We start from the raw sequence: 7,202 nt of genomic DNA, 5'->3' as shown, positions 1-7,202 counted from the left end.
TAATTATTTATTACACACTTTAGCCGATGAATATATTAATTGTTTCGTCAGCTAAAGTCTGGAAAAAAAACCGACGACATGTTTTTCGTCGGCTAACTGTGGGACTATAGCCGACGAAAAAAAAAATTTCGTCGGCTAAAGTCATCACAGACGACCTTTTCCCGACGACACTATAGCCGACGAGCCTTCGTCGGCTAAGATCTTAGCCGACGAATTAAGATAACAGGCCGACGAAAATTTTTCGTCGGCTAAAGTGCTTGTCCTGGTAGTGTATGGCAGAAGGAGAATTTGTTGTTAGATTGGAGCGTATACTTGAATCACTTAATTAGTGTATACGAAAATCATATTATCTTCTCCAATGTTGAGCTATATGTATGTGTTTGTATCTTTCATCATTGTTTTACTGATCATATTTCTATCATATTTATTCCATGTTATACATATTATCAACTTTACTATTTAGCAATGTTTGTTGCATGCAAAACCTCATGAACATGCATAAGCTACTGCATAGATCTTGACTCTTGAGGTGCACAACATAGGCATGCAAATAGACTATTTATCCATACTATTGTATTAAATGGAATTAATGTTCGCAAATATATGGCAGGACTGGACGTTTTTCTTGTTGTTCTATAGAATTATCCCTATTCGACTTTGCTTAATGAGGTTACAAATATATTTAGTTTAAACTAAACCTCCACAAATCATATCATCTTCAATATGAATGATTAGCTCCGGGATGGTGGGATTGGGCCCGTCCCGTCCCGATTTCATCCCGGACGGGACTTGGACGAGATCAAGTCTTAAAAACGCAAGGCCTGTCCTGATCCTGTCCCATGTGCAATGTCTTAGACGGGCCACGTGATTAGCTTAATCACGTCTCATCCCGTCCCATGCCCATCCCTATCTGAAACCTTAGTTCTGTTAAAAAAAAAAAAAACTAACGGCATACATACTATTATTATAAAATGACTAAGTTACCCTTTACTTTTAGGTTTTTTTTTTCTATCATATAATGGAAAAGCAAAATAAAAATTCTATCTAGATTCGGGTTTGGTTGCAATTGGGTCGCCTATGGTGGATTTGAACTTGGGTTTGAATGGATCTGCCAACCTCAAATCTGCCTTTCAAGGTGTTTAGTTTTTTTTTTCTATCATATAACGGAAAAGCAAAATAAAAATTCTATCTAGATTCGGGTTTGGTTAGGTCACCTCTGTGGTGGATTTGAACTTGGGTTTGAATGGATCTGCCAACCTCAAATCTGCCTTTCAAGGTGAAGAGGTCATTGGGTTATGCTTCGAAGTTTTGCCGGCGAGCTCATTAAATTTACTTTGCAATCAACATGCTTGAAACTATCTGATATTATATGTTCTTAATTGTTCTTGTTCGTGTACAACCACATTTCGCCGCCCAGATTGTGCCAATTAAAGTCACATAAAAAAATATGAAAACTATTTTCACAATAAACTACCAAATACATTTTCTTTGTTCCATAAAAAATGGTGGTCGGGTGAGACTACCACTCCGAGGCCGGGAGCAACATGGGTATGACCTCTCCCCATGAGGTGTTTTTCACTTGCAGATGATCGAACTAGTGACCTCCTATTACCAGGAGTGCCACTATAACATTCGCCCAACAAGCAGACCCAGCATGTTTTCCACTGGACCAAACCCCATGGGTACCTACCAATACATTTTCAAAATTGAAAATTACAATATCATTTTCTTTTTCTTTTTAAAAATCATTTTTAAAAACATTACCGGACATGACTTTTTTTACAAAACCGATTTCAAAAATAGAAAATAATTACAATTCCTTTATTAAATTGTATTACCATAATTTCATTAGATAATTAATGGTTGCATATATAAAGTCGAGAAAATAGATCTCCCTGTTTAAAAACTTCATATATATCAACATTCTGACAAAATGAACGAAATGAAATGAAAAACAATACAAGATGACAGACATATGACCCCTTTCAATCAATTTGCTTTCTTTCTAGGCACTGCATGGCTTTCATATATAATTATAACTTGTTCTAGTTCTGAAATTCATGTCATTAATGCTCCACATGATTGGTGCAACTCCTTTGGATCATTAGCAAGTGTCACATTCCAATGTGTGTACTCTTAATCTTGGTTTATTTTTATTTTTACAGCGGGGAAGTGAGTTTTCTATTACTTAGAATAGTTGTCATTAGCAAATCGTCTTACTCTTATTACCTGTAAGAATATAATTTTCACATGCATCGACTTAGTTTAATCTAAATAGTACTTGATTATTGTTGAAGATAACCAATATATATGGTTGCTATACTGAAGTAAACCTCACATAAAAAACCAATGTCAAACATATGTGGTAAGTATGTAATTGTGCAATTCGATTAGAGCGTAGTAATGTGGATCGTAAACTTTGAACATAAATTGGTAAATTCTCTTATTTATTTGTAGTATTTTGCAAGTAAATACGTGTAACGCAAATCTTGATCGGTTAAAATCTAAAAGAACCTTCACTCAAAAATGTCATGCTCTAGAGGGAGACTACCTATTATTGCATTTTGTGAGCAAACACCTAGCTAATAGAGTGCCATTACAAGCGGAGTGATTGTATGAAGGCTATGCAGGAACAAAAGAACAATGACAAAACCCTCATCTAATACGTACGATCAACTAATTAAAGTTAATTTAGGCGTAATTTCAGTACTTAATTTAGGACCAATTTTCCCTTTGGACCATTCAGGTCAATTCCATCGTATTCATACTGAATTAAGTAGTTGCTTTGACACAAAATGCCAAAATTACGTTTGAAATCGATTTTCCACCAAAATCTTTCACTGTTTCATTTCAATTTTGTAGACCTTTTAGCACATTAATCTATTAATTATTGATAGTAACCCAGCTCAAGTTATGTAATCGTAGGACATAATTATTCATAACAACGCACATTCTCTAGTATCAAGAACATTCACAGTTTCACTAGCTAGCTTTAGATTCTAAAATGATGGAACTCAACCATGGCCGTCAATCGCTAGCTTCCGCCCTACGACACCACAATAAGTTATGTTTGCCTTTGAAACAGTAAGCCTACTTTGCAGGAGCGGCCATTAAAGTAGGAGAGACCAATGTTACCATTTACAACTAGCAAAACAACCCAGAAATATGATTTGGCATATATATGATTTTTATGAGAAAAAGTAAACTTGGGTCACAAGAAAGGTTTCATATAGATCACTATCAGTGTAATGAATTCACTGCAAGATGTTTGCTTTATTCTTCAAAAGAAAGGAAAAGGGAAAAAAGGATAGAGAGCAAACTAGGTATGTAAGAAAATGGAAGACAATGGTGATGGTTACATGTAACAGTAAACGGGGTTTGTAAAGTTTTGCCTTGCCTTTGACTCTCTTCATTCTTGTTTGGTTGGGCATTGCGTTGTCAAAATTGAAGGCATCTCTTTTGGGGTTGTACCTAAATTTCACGGACTCATCTGTTTGGGGGTGCATATGACTTTTAGACGATTTCTTAGTAAATCTGGAAATGAACCAAAAAAATAATAATGATAAAAAAGTAAGTACAACCACTAGATTTATATATGTAGCATAGATTGGATTAAACTCCTCCCCAAAGAGTAAAATTACTAGTTTTATGGCTAACAAATTCATACCAATTAACCCACATGATTTTTTTACTTTTTAGGGTTATGCTTTGGTTAAGAGTGATTTGATTGGATGATTGTTGTAGACTTGTAGTGATATAATGACACATGTGTGTGACGATGGGTTCATATTTTCCATGATGACCAGAGCTTCTCGAACTTTTTACTCACGGTAGCACTAAAAAAGGTGCTAGAATAGGAAATTTCATCCATAAGCTCTACTTCAATTACGGCAAGTGATTCAGTGTTACTAGTTCAAATGTTGACTTCACTCACTTAGTGTACTTGCTGAATTATAAATGTCAAAATGTGGTCGAGGGAATGACAACAAAACGAGTCCTTAATTGAGTCTTGAAACCTTTTGAGATACTGCGATCAATACAAAAATAGGGTGTTAAAGAAAATCTACCGTAGTTTAAATTTTTTTGGTAATAACGAGAGTGATGGGGAGCCTCATATGTAGGCATGTTCCTCAACCCGATTCAAAACAAAAAACAAAAAAATGGTAATTTCCACCACCTAATTTTCAAAATATTATCTCTACATAATTTTCTTACCCTCGTACATATCCGTTAAAGTTCATACATTTTTAGGGCATTCTTTTTTCATCACTCTAAAATTGTACGTCTATTTATTTTTCAATTTACATCATTTACCTTCACGCTTCAACTGATCAATAAATAGTTATATCATAAACTAAACTGACATTAATAAATCTTTGCAATTATTTTTTCTAATAAAGGGTTAGTGCAGCTACGCTCAAATCTTTATTATTGAGATTGTTGTGTACAATGGGAGACAAGCATGGAACCTAAACCTATGATTACAATAAGCCTCTAGAAGTAATCTCGAAATAATATCTAGAATCTCAACAAAATACATGTATTCTAATTAACAAACACCAACTTGTAAAAATTACTACTCTATTAATGACTCCATTTATTAGGGGATCACCAAGCTTTGATGACTTGGGAACTCTATAATGACGTCAACTGCATCAAGCTAGGGAACGGATACTCCATAATATAAGTGGAACATACAAGCTGCAGGCAGCCAACTTATTCTAGTCTGCAAAAGCAGGCAAGTTATACTACTAACGACTGTTGTATGCAATATTGTATACTACTAACCACTACCTTCCTAAAAGAAAAATCCAACGACTATCAATAGCTACCTTCAATCAGTACAAAATCTCTGCCGCAACTCTGCCTTCGAAGGACCACTACGACACGTTCAATGAGTGAGAATCTGAACACCCACCCCTAGTCGCCGCCTTAAAATCAGGTCTAATCCTCAAGGAACCGAAACTAATTAACCAACCATCCAACCCGATCTTTACCAGTTCCCAGTGTAGGTCGAAACAAAGCAAAAGCCTTATCCCACCGCTAGCTTGAAGAATCAAAGAAGACAAATAGGAGAAACCTCACTCCAAAGTAGCAACCCCAAATGCTAAAGCTTCCTTCAATCCTCTCACTGCCACCCTAAAGAAATGCTTCTAGCATCACCAAATTCATCGCCTTGCCCTTGGGAGGTGCGTCTCACCACTAACAAAACTTGGGGTTTCGTTTGGTATCTCAAGGTTGCTATGAAGTATTGGGATGCCTCCTTTTCTATCACAGTAGTAATATTTGAGTAATTGGGAGTTAATTGAAACTCTATTTGTTTTATCACAACATTAACATAATGAAAAGATCACTAGATATGTAACACGATTACTTATCCTAATGTATAATAATGCAATTTTCCTACTATGTTGTCACTGGATAATAAACCCAACAACAGTCAATTTCATTCTGCCACTAGGATGTTATAATATCCAGACCAAAATAAATAAAATAGTAATGAAAGGTTTCATGAGTTACATGAGTTACACAAACGTTACATGAGTTACATAAAGAACATGGATGATTTTGGAGTTATAGTCAAGGCATGGGTTACAGGAAAATTCATGAAGTACCATTTATTGGGAGAGCACTAATGAGAGGTCTAGATGATTCCTCCTTAGCCTATAAAAGGAGAGTCATTTGCTCATTCCAAGCATCTCATCCATCTCAAACATCCATCTTCCAAGTAGAGAAGAGTGTCCACTCCAAGTTGAGAGTGTAGAGTAGTTGGTAGTAAAACAAGTGTGAGAGAGGGTTTCCTTCAAGTAGTGTTCTTGAAGTTGTGTATCTCATGTACCCATTATTTCATAGTGGAAGTTCTTGTTATTGCTGCCCCGTGGACGTAGACACATTGCCGAACCACGTTATATCTGGTGTTCTCTTTCCTCTATCTTTTACATCTTTGCATATTTATCCTTTGTGTGGTTTGAGTTGTTACTTCCATTATATTATTTTTCCTAACAGTGGTATCAGAGCCCTTGGTTCGTAGGGCGTGGGCGTTAAAATGGAAGGTTCAAGGAGTACAATTGTTCGACTCAACCACTCAAATTGGATTACATGGAAGCCACGAATGAAGGACATACTCTATTGCAAAGATTTGCATGAGCCCATCGAAGGAGTTGATGCTAAGCCGGAAGGGACTTCAGATGCTAATTGGACAAAGATGAATCGTAAGGCAATCGGTCATATCCGAGAGTGGATGGATGATAGTGTATTCCACCATGTGGCAAATGAGACTGATGCGCATGAGTTGTGGACAAAGTTGGAGTCGTTATTCGAGAAAAAGACCACCGCCAAGAAAGCCTTTCTAATTAAAGAGCTTGTTAACATGAAGTATCATGAATGCGTGAGGGTCACCGAGCATCTAAACAACTTCCAAAGTACAATCAATCAATTGACGACCATGGGGATGACGATCGATGATGAATTACAAGCATTGCTGTTGTTGGGGTCGTTGCCGGACAATTGGGAGACCTTTGTCATCATTGTAAGTAACTCTGCTCCTGATGGTAAATTGACTATGGATAATGTTAAAAGTAACATGTTGAATGAAGAGACAAGGAGAAAATCCTCTAGCTCCAACAATAGCCAAGTCTTTGTGGCGGAGAATAGAGGTAGGAGCAAGAGTAAAGGACCTAGAGGCCATGGAAGGAATGCAAGCCGATCCAGAACAAGGTTCAATGGAAAGTGTCATCATTGTGGTATTTTTGAGCACATGAAGAAAAATTGCAACAAGTTTAAAAAGAATCCTAGGGAGGCTCGAGATGGCAATACTCATCAACCGAAGGAAGACACGAAGAACACAACCGCTACTGTGTGCAATGATGTGTATGAGTTCCTTTGTCTTGAAGGAGAATGCCTACATGTTGACAATACTCCCGGTGTTGCATGGGTCATTGATTCCGGAGCCTCTTTCCATGCCACTCCAAATAAGGAGTTTTTCTTGACATACAAAGGTGGTGAATTTGGGATTGTAAAGATGGGCAATGAAGGCTACTCCAAGATTGCAGGAATTGGAGATGTCTGCTTTGAGACCGATTTGGGCAACAAGCTGATGTTGAAAGATGTTCGACATGTTCCGGGCCTACGTCTCAATTTGATGTCAACCGGCGTGCTTGATCGAGAAGGTTTTCATCATCACGGAGGAGATCAAAAGTGGA

Source organism: Fragaria vesca, linkage group LG3 (assembly GCF_000184155.1).
Source record: "Fragaria vesca subsp. vesca linkage group LG3, FraVesHawaii_1.0, whole genome shotgun sequence".
NCBI classification, from domain to species: domain Eukaryota; kingdom Viridiplantae; phylum Streptophyta; class Magnoliopsida; order Rosales; family Rosaceae; genus Fragaria; species Fragaria vesca.
This window is presented reverse-complemented; position numbering follows the sequence as displayed.